General features: G+C 47.3%; 1 protein-coding gene across 1 annotated transcript in view; it reads left to right on the forward strand.

Annotated features, from left to right (window-relative positions):
* The first annotated feature begins 6,822 nt into the window (after nt 1–6,822).
* The window catches only part of jcada (junctional cadherin 5 associated a), a 37,737-nt gene continuing 24,917 nt past the window's right edge, over nt 6,823–19,642 (forward strand). The window contains exon 1 of the mRNA XM_084325631.1: nt 6,823–6,895. The gene's annotated coding sequence lies outside the window, so the exon portion shown is untranslated. The remainder of the gene's footprint in view (nt 6,896–19,642) is intronic.

The following is a 19,642-nucleotide window of genomic DNA, read 5'->3' on the forward strand; positions in this document are numbered from 1 at the left end:
TCCAGACTCCGCTTTTCTAATTTCCTGTTTTATAAGAAACCCAGCTAACGTGCTGTACTTGTACTTAGGCCACTTCAGAAACATTTCTACCGCGCAGGGAGAAACCAGCCGAGCGCATACCAGCCCACCAAGCCAGTGAAACGCTCCACAACTCACAACTTTTTAGCTGGCAAAACGCGGGGGCGGTGACATCACCGTCTCTGCACCGCATTTCACCCTGTAAGTGTTACAGTGCGTTGCACATGAGCAACATATGTATCACACAATGGAGAACAGGCCGAGGGAGTGATTGTAGCTACAACGCTGTACAGACTTCCAGTAAACGCAGGGAGTAGTGTACTAGAACTGCTGACCTTCAGCGATAGCGAGATTCCATTGAGTCACTACAGGCCAAATGATGATTGGCCTTTTCCAGAGTATTCCACGGTATAAAACTGTTCCAGGGTCTCATATCGGCCTGTTACCTTTGGTTTCATCGTGTCATTCGGTCGGTCGTAAGTCGTAACATCGGGCTATCTGATCACCTGGACTTTATTTGACACGCCGACGGCCATAGAGAGCTGAACCACCTGGACATGCTGTGCAACCAGGGCCATAGAAAACCAAACCGCCCGCGTCGCATATGACTTTCTTCTGAATGTTTTCCCTTCATATACTATTGGCCACAAGAGATGTTATATCAATAGTCTGGAACAATGGTCAGATTTACAGGAAGGTAGATAAGCATCAAGTAAGTAATTTGAAGTTAAGCTTACTTACTGTAAACACGACCATTATTGTTGGGGGTCTATCGTCGAGGGAACACATTAACTGCCAGGAATTAGCCTCATCCTGTAGTAGCTACCGCCACCGCTGTAAACGATGGGAGTCGCTCACCTTGTTTGCAGGGCTATAACTATATAAATATTATAGCTATGGATGCAATACTATGGCCCATTTGACATAGAGTATCTATCATTCAAGATGTGAAAAAGGAATATTTTTTCCATCCATACATTCCCGTTTTATAACGTGGTGAATATAAGTATGGTTTTAGAGCGGTTTAGGGTAATTCCTGGGAGGCTAGTAATAGGCCACGACGCATGTTATACTTAATCCATTGGCATTTCGTCCCTATACACGCTACAATAAAAAATTCAAATGCATATGATCGGTATATTATGTTCCATCATTCATGCATGAAAGGGGGGGGGGGGGTTCTGATTAATTGATTGTCAATAACGGCAATTCCTCACTCCTCCTCATCCTCCCTCCACATTCTCCACACACCTTCTTCACTCCTCCTCATCCTCTCCCACGCTCTCCACTCAACACAGCTGTCACTCATCCCCGCATCAACACAGCTGTCACTCATCCCCTCATCAGCCAGAAGATACTTCAGCTGGCGGATCCTGTTCCCTCGTCGTGGGAGTGTTAAACTACCTTCCAAGTAAGAAGACTGAACCTAGCCTTGCTACCTGTACTGATATTCCCTGACCTAACCTTTGTTCTCCGTGTGCCCAGGACCTCCGCTCCAGTGTCCCTCCTACCCGGACATCCCGTGCTGATACTGCACAAGGAGTGCTCCTGCTCTCACCACCGACACAGCCCTGTGTCTACATTCTCACGTACTGCACAAGGAGTGCACCTGTCCTAACCCCAAGAACATTCTCCCGTACTGCACAAGGAGTGCACCTGTACTAACCCCAAGAACATTTCTATACCTGTCTGTCGCACATTCCATCTGTCAAACTGTCTGCTTGGGGAGAACTACATTAAAATACCCCAAAACGCTCCATTCTCTCTCCTCCTGTGTTTGCTATTGGGCTCCGCCAAATCCCCTTCTCACAGAACACTCCCACCAAGATGACGAACCCAGCACCACCGGAGATCGGAGAATGGGGCAACAACATCCAGGCCGCCATCAATGGACACGCCATTCTGGTAAACCAACACTCACAATTACTAGACGAAACCATTTCCCAACTCGGCGCTCTCTCGGTTCGCTCCCTGGAACGAGACAGACAAATGTGAACGTTTTGATGCATATGTCACTGCCCAGCTAGACGACCCACCTGTTGTATCCCCACCTGTTGTATCCCCGCACAGGGAGTCCCATGTCCCCGCGCCAGAACGTTATGACGGAAACGTCTCTAGGTGTCGAGCCTTTCTTTTTCAATGTTCATTAGTATTCGGGCAACAGCCACACACCTTCCAGAGTGAGAAATCCAAAGTCTCCTACCTGTCAGGTCTGCTCACGGGTCCCGTGCTAGAATGGGCAACCGCCCTCCACTTTAGACGTTCCTCCCTCTGCGATTCATACTCTGCATATCGGCGACATGCGAAAGGTCTTCGACCACCCTCCCGGGGGTTCGGATAGTACGGCCGCCTTGTTTACAATCCGCCAAGGTAATTGCAGCGTGAGCGAATATGCAATTGAATTCCGTATCCTAGCAGCAGGTTCCGAGTGGAATGACACGCCATTACGAGGTGTTTTTCGCCAAGGCCTCAGCGACGTTCTAAAGGATGAATTAGCGTCTAAGGAGAAGCCGTCTTCCCTTGACGAGTTGATTAAATTAGCCAGAGAATTGGACACGCGCCTCCGCGGACGCCGCCGTGAAAAGGCTAGTGCCGCCCGCCCTTCATTGCCCAGCTCGTCTCGCTCCCCTCCCTCTGGGCGTGCTGTCAATAGTGTGCAGCTGCAGAGCCACAGAGCCGAAGACTCGGAGCCTATGGAGCTTGACCGCTCTCGCCTCCCTCTCAGCGAATGCTGTCACAGTCTCAAGACGGGGGCATGTTTGTACTGCGGGCAACGCGGCCACTCCATCGCTTCTTGATCGATTCGCCCAAACGACGGGGCTCGTCAGTGACGCTGGGAGTATGTACAAGCCTTAATTATGCTCCCAGCTCCGGTCCAAATATGCAATTCAGTGCCACGCTTTGTCACAACGGTCAATCGCTCCCTCTGGTCGATTCAGGCGCTGACGAAAACCTCATTGACGCTGGGGTACTAGGGTAGTGTCCCACTTCCGCATTGCCACTGACGCCTTGCCAATTCCCTGCGATGCTCAAGGTCTAAACGGGAGGTTGCTCTCGCGAATAACCCGCCACACCAAGCCTCTCCGCCTCCAACTCTCAGGGAATCATAACGAGGACATCCGTTTCCACATCACTAATTCCCCCCATAATCATCGTTCTTGGCATGCAAGGCTACACAACCCTGTAATAAACTGGCCAACAGGCTCAGTCACGAGCTGGAGTGCTCACTGCCACGCCTCTTGTCTACAGTCAGCTCGGCCGCCACTGGAAGTCGCTGGTTCTCCCGTTCCCGACGAACCTATTGACCTTTCAGCTATCCCTCCAATTTATCATGATTTAGAGGCCGTTTTTAGTAAACAACAGGCTCTCTCCTTGCCACCTCATCGCCAGTACGACTGTGCAATTGATCTGCTCCCGGGAGCTACGCTCCCCGCTAGTCGCCTGTTTAACCTCTCACGCCCGGAGAGGGAGTCCATGGAGAAATACGTCCACGAGTCCCTGGCCTCAGGCATTATTACCCCCTCCTCCTCTCCTCGGCGCGGGTTTCTTTTTCGTTTCCAAGAAGGATGGCTCCCTTCGCCCCTGTATTGATTACCGGGGTCTCAACAACATCACGGTCAAGAACAAGTACCCCTTGCCATTGATTAACTCTGCTTTTGAACCCCTGCAAGGTGCCACCATTTTCACGAAGCTGGACCTCAGGAATGCCTATCACCTTGTCCGTGTCCGGGAGGGGGACGAGTGGAAGACGGCCTTTAAGACCCCGCTCGGTCACTTCAAGTACAAGGTAATGCCCTTTGGGTTGACCAACGCCCCTGCTGTCTTCCAGGCCCTTGTCAATGACGTTCTCCGTGATGTCCTTAACCGCTCTGTTTTTGTTTATTTGGATGACATTCTGATTTTTTCACGCTCTATGGAGGAGCACGTCCAGCATGTCTGCCGGGTCCTCCAACGCCTACTGGAGAACAAGCTGTTCGTCAAGGCGGAGAAGTGTGAGTTCCACGTCTCCTCCATCGGGTTCCTCGGCTACATCATAGAGAGCGGCCCGATCCGGTCGGACCCCGAGAAGATCAAGGCGGTGTCCGACTGGCCCCGGCCCACCAACGTCAAGCAGCTCCAACGCTTCCTGGGGTTTGCTAACTTCTACCGCGTTTCATCAGGGACTACAGCCGGGTCACTGCACTCCTTACCCAACTCACCTCGCCCTCCGTACCCTTCGTCTGGTCTGACAAGGTGGACTCCGCCTTCGCCGAGCTGCGCCGGCGCTTCACCTCCGCGCCCATCCTCGTCCAGCCGGACGCGTCCCGCCAGTTCGTGGTGGAGGTAGACGCCTCTAGTACCGGAGTAGGGGCGGTCCTCTCCCAACGCTCCGCTCTCGACCAGAGACTGCATCCCTGCGCCTTCTTCTTTCGCCACCTGACCCCAGCAGAGGTCAACTATGATATCGGAAACCTGGAGCTCCTGGCAGTTAAGCTGGCCCTGGAGGAGTGGAGGCACTGGCTGGAGGGCTCAGAGATCCCCTTCCTGGTCTGGACAAACCATAAGAACCTCACCTACGTCCAGACGGCCAAGCGCCTGAACTCCCGCCAGGCCCGCTGGGCGCTGTTCTTCGCCAGACGCCCTCTCTCGGCAGTTTGTCCCCGAAGAGGGTCCCACGCACCCTGACACCATTCTCCCCTCCTCTTGCTTGGTGGCCGCCGCCACCTGGGAGATCCAGTCCGTCGTCCGGGAGGCCCAGCGTGTCCAGCCTGATCCAGGTAACGGCCCACCTAACCGGCTTTTTGTCCCCGACCTTGTCCGCTCCCAGTTGCTCCAGTGGGTCCACGCCTCCCGGTTCGCCTGTCATCCTGGGATCGACCGTACCCTGTCCCTGCTGAGGCGGCACTTCTGGTGGGTCTCCATGAGGGAGGACACCCGCGCCTTCGTCCTTGCATGCACCGTCTGTGCTCGTGGAAAGGCTTCCCACCGACCACCCGCCGGGCTCCTCCGTCTGCTCCCTGTTCCCGGTCGGCCCTGGTCGCACGTCGCCCTGGACTTCGTCACTGGTCTGCCCCCCTCACACGGTAACACAGTCATTCTCACTATCGTTGACCATTTCTCGAAGGCCGTGCACTTTGTTGCTCTCCCCAAACTCCCCTCTGCTTCAGAGACCGCGGACCTGATGGTGCCCCATGTCTTCCGCCTCCACGGGATCCCGGTGGACATCGTCTCTGACAGGGGCCCGCAATTCATCTCCCAAGTCTGGAAGGCCTTCTGTCAGGCCCACGGTCAGTCTCTCCTCCGGATACCACCCGGTTATGATGTTAAATTGCTCTTACCTGTGGCCGGTGAGATTCCAAAAAGAATATTCCAATTATTTGATTGCCATCTGCTAGATCGTATGTCCATTTGGGCCACGACATATCCCCCACAGCATAATGAATCGGGCGTCCCAAAAACGATTCAATGCGATCGGGTGAAGCTCTTGATCCACGTTACTAGAAATGTCCGCCCGGAGGAATTTTAATGACTCACAGAGAGATACACATGTCTCAAAGGAAGTGCAACATCGCGGCGGTATTGGACCTTTGCGATCTCAGACACATTGCCTATGGTTACACAGCCTTCCTAGATGGATTATGAATGGAAATAGTGAATAAAAGAAATAACTATCAAATAACGAGTATACTCGTCGTTGGCGGGAATGAGTTAACAGCTGTGCCAGCGTAGCCATTACAAATAAATTAACGGCTGTATTTAAATGGTAAGATGAGCAAATCTTAAGACGATCTTCTACTGGAATTATTTCCGCTGTGGGAATACAAAGGCCACGGCTGCCTGAAGCCTACCAGCCTCCCTTCGTTTATTTGGGGGAGGGGGGATTCAGTTATATGCAACATCTGTGACAATATTATGAAGGTTTTTGGGTCCTGTGTTCTTTTTAAGTGGTGGAAGAGAACAACTCTTGCTACATATGTTAACATTCAGCACCGAAAGCAAGCAGGGAAAGAGAGGGGGTGACGAGGGGATGGAATTCCATAATGGTTATAACTAATTAGGCTACTCTGAATATCATAATGAAAAAAATATTATTACATATGGGCCTTGCGAATTAAAGAAATAGCCCCGTATCAAATGCAATTCCATCCATCAGGATTCGTGACTGAAGGTATACCAAACGTTGCCCACAAACGGGCGTGCAGACAATTTGGGGGGCAGGGGCTCAAGCTACACAGAGGGCACTTAACCCACCAACACACACTAATCCCACCCTGATGTTGCCACACCATCGCCATCAATAATATCACACTTTAGACCCTATTTTTCTTATTATAGTCTTTATTCCAGGGACAGGGATTTCAAAACATAAAACACATGCAAAAAAATATAATAATTAATTATTTAAATGAAATCAAAATAAATGTAAATGGATAAATAGTCCTATATTAATAAGAAAACAGCTATATTCAAAGAAAAACAACAATAGGCCTAAATTAATCCAGTGTGTTCTTCTTTCACAATGGATCAACAAATAGCCTGAGCGTTTATTATTCTGCACAAAAAGTTTGATCCGCCGAAATGAAATGACGTGTGAGCAATGATGAATCCAATCGGTCTTAAATTAGCAGCACCCGGCAGCTCCTTCCTTCCACGATCCATCCACACACAGCAGGCACAGTACAGAATCCAGTGGGTCTGGAAAAAAGATCTTTGTGATCTGGTTGAGTTGAGACTAGTGAGACTCAGGGGCTGTTCCCTGCGCCGCCCCACAGAATGGGCAGCGCTCAGCAGATCCTCGGCAGCAGCAGCAGCACAGTGTTAACACTCGGAGCAGCGGCAGGGGATGAGCGCAGGGGACCAGACGGCGGGCAACGCGACGACGCTATTTTTTCCACAGGTAAAAGTGACGACGGGACGATGGGGGGTACATTGGATGTATGCAATTAATAACCGTGTGTTGTTAATGTTAAATCTTTATTCGACGTTTGCCGAGAAGCGGGGGGGAGAGAGAGAGGCAGAATCTCAGTATGAGTAAACAGAGGTTGAGAGAGACTGGAGAGTCGCATCTGCTTGCGTTCAACATTATAGAGCGGTCCCTCAACTTGCAGCCAGCAGCCAAGCAAGCGATAATAATGTCGTTCGGTCTGCCGCCGCCTTTGCTATATTATTATTATGGTGGAAGATTTAAACCGACAGAGTGACACTTTTTAGGACACGGTCCGTTTGTACATCATTTCTAACTTGAAGAAGACACTCCTGATACCAGTGTTACCAGAGAGCTGTTCCCAGGTCTGTGTTAGAAGACACTCCTCATACCAGTGTTACCAGACAGCTGTTCCCAGGTCTGTGTTAGAAGACATCATGATGCCAGTGTTATCAGAGAGCTGTTCCCAGGTCTGTGTTAGAAGACACTCCTGATACCAGTGTTATCAGAGAGCTGGTCCCAGGTCTGTGTGTTAGAAGACATCATGATACCAGTGTTATCAGAGAGCTGGTCCCAGGTCTGTGTGTTAGAAGACATCATGATACCAGTGTTATCAGAGAGCTGGTCCCAGGTCTGTGTTAGAAGACACTCCTGATACCACTGTTATCAGAGAGCTGGTCCCAGGTCTGTGTTAGAAGACATCATGATACCAGTGTTATCAGAGAGCTGGTCCCAGCAGGTCTGTGTTAGAAGACACTCCTGATACCAGTGTTATCACTTATCAGAGAGCTGGTCCCAGGTCTGTGTTAGAAGACACTCACCAGTACAGGGCACGAGCTCCCATCAGCTGTGTGGACTGGCTGCCCACGAGCTCCCATCAGCTGAAGGTTAACACAGTCCCGGTGATGGTGCGCGCGCCGCTCTAGCTAGGTTAGCTCAATGCTAAGCTACCTGCAACGGAACGACCACCATCCCGACAACAAGTCTGTCAATCAATTCCACCACAACAACAGTCAAGTCCAATAACGTGGTTCTTCCCCGTGTGAGGTCGTGCGGTTTTATTAAACGGCAAACGGAAAGGAGAATTGAGCTGTGAAGGGAATGAATGGCCCCTGCCCCCTTGGCAAATGGTCTGGCAAGTTTAGTTTCGGTGGCGTGCTTTGGTGTTTGCATGTTGTCACTTTGTCACACCTGCTGCAGCGTCTTCGTGATGATGATGATGATGATGATGGCTGCTGCTTGACCTCCTCTCCTCACACCCGCTCCTCGGCACGCATGGCTTTTTATTAACGTTTACAAGTCTGCAGTGCATTCTCTTTATTAGAGAATGTTTGATATTTATCAATTTGATATTGTTGATAAATAAAGATTTCGCTTAATATTTTCGAATGAAAGGACGAAACAATAATGGTTCCTTCCACACAGCTCTGTTATTATAGTGTACGGGATTACACACAATGGTCTAAATAAATTAATTAAGGAAATTAGACCCAACTTTACAGTTTGTTATCAATCTATTCTATTGGTTGGTGGGTTTTTATTCTGGAGGACTTTAGTGCCAATGCTTTCTAATAGTCTCGTCGTGACACTCGGGGACATCTAGGTGGCAGGTTGTCATAACCTGGCTTGTTCAAATTAACGTTTATGAATTTATTTATATACAATAACAAAGTTATTACACACTATGCATTTTGTTACATTGTACAGAAAAGTGTCATTTAATTCAAGGTTGTTATTATTATTATTATTTAGCCTAGCACAGACAGGTTGAATCTTTATGATTAGGCCTATTTGTGTTGTAATCTGAATTCATCCAACCATATTTCCTCTTTGTGCAACTCTTTAATTGGTTCTAATCTACTATGCCTCAGGGGTGGAACATCACCTGGTTCATATAGCCTAATATTTATATATATAATCTTTAATCAATCTTCATTAAAATGATGTTACTGTTCATTATTGCCAGGGACATAGTGTAGGTCTAATTCCATCTAAAATAAGTGGGTTTATGTCAAAGCCCTGAGGTTCCATTTGTAAAGGGGCCTTGTCTAGACTGAGTGGGCCAGCTTCTCAAACAAACAGCAGCTGACAAACAACAACGCCAAAAACCATTTGTTGTTGCACAATTTCGAAGTGCACACTGAAGGCCCGACTAAGTAACGTCCGCAGCTCAGAGAAGAACAGGCAAAGGTACATCATTCTAGGCATTAGCCAATGTGCAGCTTAGGATGCCAAAGTCTGGGCTTGTCCATAGTGTGTGTGTGTGCGTGCACGCATGTGTGCTGGGTCTTTTAACACATCTCTGAGACAGGGATGTTGTGAGAACGAAAAGGCCCCTTGGATGCCCTGAGGGGGGTGTGTTAGGGAAAGGGGGGGGGGGGGGTGCAGGGTAGGAGGGGGGTGTATTAGTGGGGGAAGCGGCTCATTAATTCCAGCAGCAGAGGAAAGGGTTGGTCAGCGATATAGAGAGAGCCCTCCATGGCTGTGAAATGACTCATACCTATTCAACTTCCCCGGAGTGGTCCGAGGAGCCTGTGATAAGTCAGGGCTAGCCTTTTCCTCCTGCTCTCCGAGCCCGAGGTAGTCTGGCGTCCCAGGGCTAGCTTTATTCTCTCCAGTCAGTGAGCAACACCACAGCTTGTCTAATGCATCAGTTTGTCTTGTCTGCTCTCGGAGCCTCCATACCTCACAGCGCTGTCGCTAAATCTAGGGTGCAGTCGCTTCTTCATCAGATCCAGCCTGTCTGCTCCTGCTTCACAGCCACTGGTTATGTGTCTGCCGTGGTTCAGAATTGTGTCCGTGCTGAACCTCGTCCTGTGCTGTAGATTCTTGTGGCTTTGACAGTATAATCTGAGAAGGATTTTCCTAAAGATATTTTTTCCCCTCCGTCTCGCTGTCTCCCCCCTCCCTTTCCCTGTTCTGTTCTCTCTCTCTCTCTCTCTCTCTCTCTCTCTCTCTCTCTCTCTCTCTCTCTCTCTCTCTCTCTCTCTCTCTCTCTCTCTCTCTCCCCTCATAGATAATCTGTTTTTGTTCTGTCTGTTGCTCAGTCTCTCTCTCTCTCTCTCTCTCTCTCTCTCTCTCTCTCTCTCTCTCTCTCTCTCTCTCTCTATCCTTCTGTCTGTCTCTTCACATTAGCGCTAGCTAGTCAAAGACAAAGTGCATCAAGAAAATGAGCTTTTTTTCTCTCTTTTCTTTTCTCTTTTACCCGTGGGTGGATGTAGCTAGCGACAGCCTATCCTCTTGATGTTTGCATAACTCTACAGGGATCCCCCCGGAGTTCCTACGTGATGTCAGAGCAGAGGGTGACGCGGGCGAGAGGACTGGCAGGTTAGAGCCAACCAGAAACCTGCGAATGCCATCGACATCTGCCAACGTGGCCCTCGGAGCGAGAACGCAGGGCGGCGGAGAGCGTGATCTGTGAAGCGTGAAATAGGATGCGCGGCTCTCCGTTGATATTGTTATATAGATTGGCTGGATGTTGCCAGCCTGCGGGCCACATGTTAGGCAGATGGTTGATTGGCCTGCCTTGAGATTGGGGAGATTTCTGCTTGTCGGTTTGTACAGCGGTCAAACCCTCGGGACGCCGCCGACCGTTAAAGGTTAAGGAAGAGGGTTTTCACATGGAACATCTTCCCATTCGACACATCATAACACATTGCTCAATGCTAGGCTACCGTGTGACGGCTGGGGCTCAAACCATGTTCCATTGGAGAGAGTTTACACCCCCCCCCCCCCCCACCACCTGTTATCTGGAATAAAAAGGTGCTCGAGCCAAATTACATAATTGCTGAGTAATGCCGGATCAAACAAGATTATTTTTGCTGTGTTTTGCCTAGCGATGTGTCCTACAGTCCTATACAGCTCTGATTTCTCACTCAAATTGTGTTTTGATTTAGTTTGGCTAAGCGATTCATCGCAGTCCAAGCCTCGCCTGATTGTTTGTGTCTCAGCTCTCCCTCTACACCGCCGAGGCCGAGGAGCCCCGTAGAGCCCACACCTGATTAGCGGAAAGCCAGAGCGCGCTAACCCTTTGATCAGGGTGTTTCTGCCTGATAAACCACGCCACTGTCATCCCTAGCAAGCCCCGGACCGTGACGGACACTAACGACCATGAAAGTAGCTGGGCCGGGTCAGAGCCGACGTGGATTTAGAACAGCTCGGTGCAGGGGACGCCTGTGCCTCCTAAATCCTGTGCCTTTTTTACGAGGTGCAGAATACTGCACATTCATCCTACCTACACTAATAACCATACCTTTTTACAAGGTCTCTTTTTGTCTCACATTGTAGGACAAACGTTACTTCCATTGGCCGTTGCCAGTTTTTGAAGCAAATATGCAGCAAATATGCTTTCCCCTGGACCTCTCACAAGTTTCCTCCCGCATATGACTCGAGTCGAGTGTGCATTCAGTTGGAAGAAAATGTCGTGACGTCAATCGCTACATTTCAGCAGAATTAAGCTAAGCCTGCTGAACAATAGGGAATTAGTCCATTGATATAATTACCCTCACATAGTCTATGTCTTCGTTACGCTCATGCTGGATCCTGCATCGCTTTTCCTTGTGCATTAACACATGCAATTATGCTGCTCTTGGGCTAGGCAATTCTTTCCGGAGTTTTCTTTGGAATGAAGTAGGCTAAATTATAGTTTATTAGTCTAGAAGGACCATGTGATTGTTTGGCTGGCCTGGCATTTGACAACCTGAAATGAATTTGAAAGACTAGACTTAATGTTCTACAGTTCTAGTCTGTAATGTGTTATTCCATGAAGGAATACAAGACTAGGCATAATGTTGTAGTCTGTAATGTGTTTACTCTGTGTGGAGGAATACAAGACTAGACGTAATGTTGTAGTGCGTACTACATGGAGGAATACAAGACTAGACCTAATGTTGTAGTGTGTACTACATGGAGGAATACAAGACTAGACCTAATGTTGTAGTGTGTACTACATGGAGGAATACAAGACTAGACCTAATGCTGTAGTGTGTACTACATGGAGGAATACAAGACTAGACCTAATGTTGTTGTAGTGTGTACTACATGGAGGAATACAAGACTAGACCTAATGTTGTAGTGTGTACTACATGGAGGAATACAAGACTAGACCTAATGTTGTAGTGTGTACGACATGGAGGAATACAAGACTAGACCTAATGTTGTTGTAGTGTGTACTACATGGAGGAATACAAGACTAGACCTAATGTTGTAGTGTGTACTACATGGAGGAATACAAGACTAGACCTAATGCTGTAGTGTGTACTACATGGAGGAATACAAGACTAGACCTAATGTTGTAGTGTGTACTACATGGAGGAATACAAGACTAGACCTAATGCTGTAGTGTGTACTACATGGAGGAATACAAGACTAGACCTAATGTTGTTGTAGTGTGTACTACATGGAGGAATACAAGACTAGACCTAATGTTGTAGTGTGTACTACATGGAGGAATACAAGACTAGACCTAATGCTGTAGTGTGTACTACATGGAGGAATACAAGACTAGACCTAATGCTGTAGTGTGTACTACATGGAGGAATACAAGACTAGACCTAATGTTGTAGTGTGTACTACATGGAGGAATACAAGACTAGACCTAATGTTGTAGTGTGTACTACATGGAGGAATACAAGACTAGACGTAATGTTGTAGTGTGTACTACATGGAGGAATACAAGACTAGACGTAATGTTGTAGTGTGTACTACATGGAGGAATACAAGACTAGACGTAATGTTGTAGTGTGTACTACATGGAGGAATACAAGACTAGACCTAATGTTGTAATGTGTACTACATGGAGGAATACAAGACTATACCTAGTGTTGTAGTGTGTACTACATGGAGGAATACAAGACTAGACGTAATGTTGTAGTGTGTACTACATGGAGGAATACAAGACTAGACGTAATGTTGTAGTGTGTACTACATGGAGGAATACAAGACTAGACGTACTGTTGTAGTGTGTACTACATGGAGGAATACAAGACTAGACGTAATGTTGTAGTGTGTACTACATGGAGGAATACAAGACTAGACGTAATGTTGTAGTGTGTACTACATGGAGGAATACAAGACTAGACGTAATGTTGTAGTGTGTACTACATGGAGGAATACAAGACTAGACGTACTGTTGTAGTGTGTACTACATGGAGGAATACAAGACTAGACCTAATGTTGTAATGTGTACTAAATGGAGGAATACAAGACTAGACCTAATGCTGTAGTGTGTACTACATGGAGGAATACAAGACTAGACCTAATGCTGTAGTGTGTACTACATGGAGGAATACAAGACTAGACGTAATGTTGTAGTGTGTACAGTGTACTACATGGAGGAATACAAGACTACCTAGTGTTGTAGTGTGTACTACATGGAGGAATACAAGACTAGACCTAATGCTGTAGTGTGTACTACATGGAAGAATACAAGACTAGACCTAATGTTGTAGTGTGTACTACATGGAGGAATACAAGACTATACCTAGTGTTGTAGTCTGTACTACATGGAGGAATACAAGACTAGACCTAGTGTTGTAGTCTGCAATGAGTTACTCCATGGAGGAATCTAAGCAACATCTCCCATCCCATCCTGCCTTTGATTCGGCTGCCAGTAGATTCTGACTGTAAGACATGTTGGAGAGTGAAGCGAAGGCAGGGGGATAACCCGGCAGCCCACATGCTATTGTCTATAAACTGCCATTCACAAAGGCAAAAACAACAGTTGCCACAGGAGATGTTCAAGTGGTCCAAGTGGGTGTTTTATGGCAAAACTTTTCCGTATGAGCTAATTGATTCACAATGCACGGGTCGTACTATGGAGCTGTCTCTCTGCCGGTAGGGTGGGGATGTTAGGAACAGCACGTGGGTTGCAATGTGGGCGTGTTGTTGTTGTCGGGCCCTTGTGTAATGGACAGACGGACCAGTCATTGTGAGAAGAGGGTTATAATGACCCTAATATGTTCATGTCTAATACCTCAGTATGGCTGGGCAGTGAGCCAATATTCATTGTTTATCATCTGTCTGTGTGATTGCATAATGTCTTTATTATTTTTTTTACAATGTGAATCATGGTCAATTTGTTTTGTCGAAATTAATGATAGAAATTAGGCTAAATATTAGGAGGAGGTGGATTCCTCACAAAAGTATTTCTTAATATTTGAGAATCTTTGTCTTATTGAAAGATTGGTTTGTTCAGTTTGATACTGTATGATAATAATCATATTTATTTGTATAGCACCTAGCATGGCAGCTGAGCACCTGACCCAGGTGTTACAGAACATCTTCGACTGGCTTGTGTTGTCTCATTTGACCTTGAATGTCAAGAAAACTCTCTGTGTATCTCCATACGCAAAAGGCCTATAAATGATTTGTTTGAGGTGCAAATTCAAAATGAAATAATTGCCGAAGTGAATGAGGTCAAGTACCTAGGAATCATATTAGACAAGAACCTAACATTTGATAAACAGGTACATTATGTATGTAAGAAGGTCAAGCCTAATTTAAACTGTTTTTGTTTTAATAGAAGGGATCTGTCGGGCGGCCGGGTAGCGCAGCGGACTAAGCGTCTGTCTACCACCGCAGAGACAGTGGGATCGAATCCAGCTGCGGTACCTCCGGCTTGGTCGGCCGTCCATACTGACACAATTGGCAGTGTCAGCGGGTGGGAAAGCCAGTGGGGTGGGTCCTGGTCGTTGTAAACAGCGACTCCTACAGTTCAGTCGGGGCGCCTGCACAGCGAGGGAAGGATCTGGGGGAGGTAGTGTGACCCTTCCACACGTTACACTCCCCCAGTGAGAGTCCGCGCTGCCAGGTGAAAAGAAGCGGTGGGCTGGGTACACATGTGTCGGAGGAAGCATGTGATAGTCTCTGCCCTCCCAGACCGACGGTAGGGGGTAGAGTGCGCAACGACCAGGAAGGGGATTGGGAATTGGCATAACGACTAACATTGGGATGGGAGAAAAACAGAAAAAGGAGGGGGGAAAAGATAATAATAATTAAAAAAAAATAAGGGATCTGTCAACTAAAGCTGCTCAAATTTATATGCACGCTATGATTCTTTCCCACTTGTCTTACTGTATCACATCATGGTCACAAACCTCACAAACGTTTGAACATTTTGTAATTTTCTGTAATATTAGACTAGTTTTTAAATGTTTGCACAATCATGTCTCATCTTTATTTTCTGGACTGGTGGTTAGACGTTGGAGCTCTAGAAGAGCAAACACACAAGCTTCCAATAATGGTGACTGTACTGTTCCCATGTGCAAGAGTTCGTTTGGACAGTCTGCCTTCTCCGTTAAAGGGGCAAACTTATGGAACTCTCTGCCTATTGGCTTAAAACTGGAATCCAATGTCAACGTCTTCAACAGAGGACGCAAAGTAGGGTTGAAATCAAAGCAGCAGTGCTCACATATGGAGACTAGACATGGACTGGTTTTGTTGTTTTGATCATGGACTCTTGTTCTGGTAACTATTTGTTCTGATTTGTGTTCAGTATTATACTGTTCATTTTATTCTATCTTTTAGAAAAGCCTCAATAGACTGGTGTTGAAAACTAGCACATAAACACGCAAACAACAGATCTGGTCTAGTGTCCACTGTGACTGGTCCAATGTAGCTGTGGTGTCCATTTTAAATAAAAGTTTTCATTGATTCATTTCATACAAGAATTTCAGGCATAAAATTGGCATAATTATAGACAGGTATAAAATGAGCAGATAAACCTCCTGGAAAATCGAATATATCATTAAGATCTATTTAAAAAAAAAAGGGATAGATTACATGCATATACATAGATACTTATATATAACAAAGATACACGTTCCATTTACCATGCAGTCCAATATGATGAACACCAAACGGATGGTCTATTTAACATTATTATTATTATCCGTGCCTAAGCTGATATCAACGACATATCAATGTTGGAGGGGGGGGGGAAGTCCTTAATATCATGATATTGATTTCATTTCCCCCTAGGCACCTAGACCCGACCTACACACAAATCTCCCAACCACTAACCCTAACGTCGTTCAGTTGGGGCCTGAACAGTCGTGAACAACACCTTGACACAGTCAGGGCCGGCTTAAGATACAGGGTCTAGTTAAACATTATAAGGCTTGTAATCTCTGTGAGAATAGACAGAAGGCCTAGATAAAGACGGGGGACACAGAGAGTGGCCTGGTTCTGGCTGATAGCAGCGAGTGTCGAGGGAGAGGGGGAAGATGGCTCCCCTATCGCATTCCCACACCGGACATTACTGAGTTAGAGGTGCTGTCCTGGTAGCGCTAGGTATTCTTGGGGTCTGCGTGGTGGTTGTCGTTATTATGGCTCGGGGTTGTTTGCCCTGTTTGTTCCGCTCTCCTCGGCCATACCGCACCCCCGGGGGCCTGTGTGCCTGGGGGGGGGTGGGCTAACCGAGGGGCTGATTGGAAACACTTGCGACACGCCGTCCCTTCTCCTCCGCTCTTCCGTTCCCGCGGCGACACTGCGCACGCATTTCCTCAGGAAGAGAGGCACGGCCCTCCGCTGGACGACGTGATGTCACAAAGATAAACAAGCGTTGGACACTGTTCGCCGAATGCGATGTCCTGTCGTCTCAGAGAACACCCACCACATGCGCGCACAGCTGTAACACATGCAGGCTGCACGAGCGCACACACACGCACACACACACACACACACACGTGTCGTGTGTGTGTGCGTGCGTGTGTGTGTGTGTGCACTTGAGTCAGTGCTATATAGATCCAGACAGGCTTAGAACAATATTGTACAGAGGTGCGGTTCGGATGGAATATTTTCGGAGCCGGGCTGGATGTCCTTTGGGGTTTTTTAGCCCCTGTTGGAGGAGCTATTCCTAGATGTCTTTGTTGTCCTTTTATAGCTTTAAGCTGGAGCTTGTTAGCGTGGGTTTTTTGTTGTCCGTTAGCCTAAAGGACTTGGATACACAGTAGAAGCGGTCGTTATAAGCCTACCAGTAGGTCCAGCTCCAGTAGGCGAATGCCTTCCCCATCCATTGCAGGTAGACTTGGTAAGACTTGTTGGTGTTACAACCCTAGCCCTTTTCAGTTTTGCTCCATCTTACACTCTGAATCCGGAAAAGCACACGCCCAGAAACTTGATGAATATCAGATGTTGTCATCCCTTCCAACATTTCTTTGAAGCGAGCAAACAAGCATATCTGTGATTCTGTCTGCCAAACATGCAGATATTTAGCAAAACACTCTTTCTGTTTTGTCAATCTAGGCCTAGGCTATTACACATACTTTCATTTCTAGTTCTACATCCTATACATTCATTAGACCTACTGTAGAGCCCAAATGATTTGTTTTGAACTCTTCCTATCCTTTAGCCTGTAACCTAGGCTTTAGCATAAGCCAAGAGACTGTTGGCTATTCTATACTTACCTCAAAATATCTCTTTATAGCTCTGCCTTTCCTCCAGGCCTAATCTAGGTCTCTTTCCTGCATTGTCTGCCCCCCCTCTCTCCCCCTCCCCTATCTACCCCTCCTTTATTTCTCTCCCTCCCCTATCTATCCCCCCTCTCTCTTCCTCTCCCTTATCTATCCCTTTCTCTCTCCCTCCCCTATCTTTCCCTTTCTCATTCTCGTTCCCCTATATATCCCTCTCTCTCCCTCCCCCCTCTCTCTATCCCTCCCCTCTCTCTCCCCCTCTCTCTCTCCTTCCCTCCCCTATCTCTCACTTCCCCAATCTCTCTCCCCATTCCCTATCTCCCCCCTCTCTCCCTCCCCTATCTCTCTCCCTCCCTCCCCCTCTCTATCCCTCTCTTCCTCCCTCTCTCTATATCTCTCTCCCCCTCCTCTCTCTCTAGCTCTCTCTCTCCCTCCCCCCTCACCTCTATCCCACTCTCCCTATCTCTCTCTTCCTCCCTCTCTCTTTATCTCTCTTCTTCCCCTATCTCTCCCCCTCCTCTCTCTCTAGCTCTCTCTCCTTCCCTCCCCCTATTTCTCTCTTTCTCTCTCTCTATCTCTATCTATATCTCCTTCCCTACCCTACCCTATCTCTCCCTTCCCCAATCTCTCTCTCTCTCTCTCTCTCTCTCTCTCTCTCTCTCTCTCTCTCTCTCTCTCTCTCTCTCTCTCTCTCTCTCTCTCTCTCTCTCTCTCTCTCTCTCACCCCCCACCAAGCCCTCATCTAGCTTGGCCCATGAACAAGGAGCTGACACCAGACTGTCCACCTGGCAGCTGTCAGACAGACCCCTGCTGTTGGTTGGTTTGGCCACTAGTGAGGTGACGTGGCCCCTCACCTAAAGATGCTTGCATAGGTTTTTAAAATAAACAAAAGCCAAAAGCTTTTCACTCGCCTGTGAAAACAAGCTCCCTTTTATCCCTCCTTCACGCCATAAACGTTGCGTGATAACAGTAGGTGTGTACAAGGAGGACGGATTAGTGATGTTTAGAAATGTGTAGGCTAGTTTGACATCACTCTGTAGGCAAACATCAGCATCAGCCAGCATGTGGTTCTGTTTTATTTTTAGCTGTATTTTAGCAGCATATGTTATCCATAAAAGAAGATCATTAATTTCTCCTTTTCCAAAAAGCCATATCATTAAAATACACCAGATCTGCACTTTTTTCTTTTTTTCCAAGTAATCTCAAACTCTGCGCTCTTTTCTTGGTCCTCCAATTGCAACTGTTGCTTTCCTCGGACAAACTTGGGAAGGCGGAGTTTCAGAGTGGCGTGCTGCCAGAATGGCAGGCCTTCCCACACAAGTGGGCATTGTAGCGAAACACAATGTTGTTGTGTTTTGGGAATGAAAGCCGGCCATTGTTGCACCATGCCCAATGCTTGATTCAGGGTTTTTATTTGATATAAAATGGGTAATTCCATTGCGTAAGAGAATTAGTAGTATTCTCAGCAAGAGGTGGAGGAGGTGGGTGGTGGTGCGGGGGGGTGTTATGAGGGTGTGTATCATAAAATGGGGAAATCCCCAGTTTTTCCTGATGTTGAAGATAAGCCCCATTTAGTGACGAGAGACACACAGAGTGACGGAGATGGGCTCAGATTTAGGACTTTGCCAGATCAAGCGGCATATGGATGCTCCGTTAAGCCAGGTTGATGGGCCTTGGTTAGATATCATTATCAAAAGTGAATTACCATCTGTCTTGAGGACCAAAGTCACACCAATTAGCCTATGGCATGTTTTTGGCTAATCTACAGGAAGGAAAGGGTGGTTTTAGGCTATTCTGATCCAGAAGCCTGATATATGTGCTGATCTGAAGCCGTGAAACCCTTTCAAGTCCCGTCACTGGTGGTTTCCACAGTTCAGGCTCGAGCTGCTAGAGGATCGACGGAAAGCAACAAAGAGAGAAAGAGAAACTAATTTAGGCTTAGATTTAAATTTAGACTAGTGATAATCTGGAGTTCAGAAGAAAATCCTCAACTGACAAATAGCCACAGGTGTCTTGCAGCCTATTTTATTGTCACATTAAGTGTGTTGATGAAGAGAGTAACTAGGCCATCACTCACTAAAGTGACATTTAGTTGAGAACTAGCATAGCCCTAAGCCCGTATCTCATCTGCAAACAAATTAAATCACATTTCTCAAACAGACATTGTCCATAACTGAACTGAACTGGAAAAATGTGCCTGTCCTTAAATAATTACTCAAAAACACCATTGGAAAGAGTTAAACCTTAGAAATAAAACTGTAACTGGGTAAGCGGTAAGCGCCAAGAGTCAATCCTCCAAAACTAACAG

Source organism: Notolepis coatsorum, assembly GCF_963971535.1.
Source record: "Notolepis coatsorum genome assembly, chromosome: 12".
NCBI classification, from domain to species: domain Eukaryota; kingdom Metazoa; phylum Chordata; class Actinopteri; order Aulopiformes; family Paralepididae; genus Notolepis; species Notolepis coatsorum.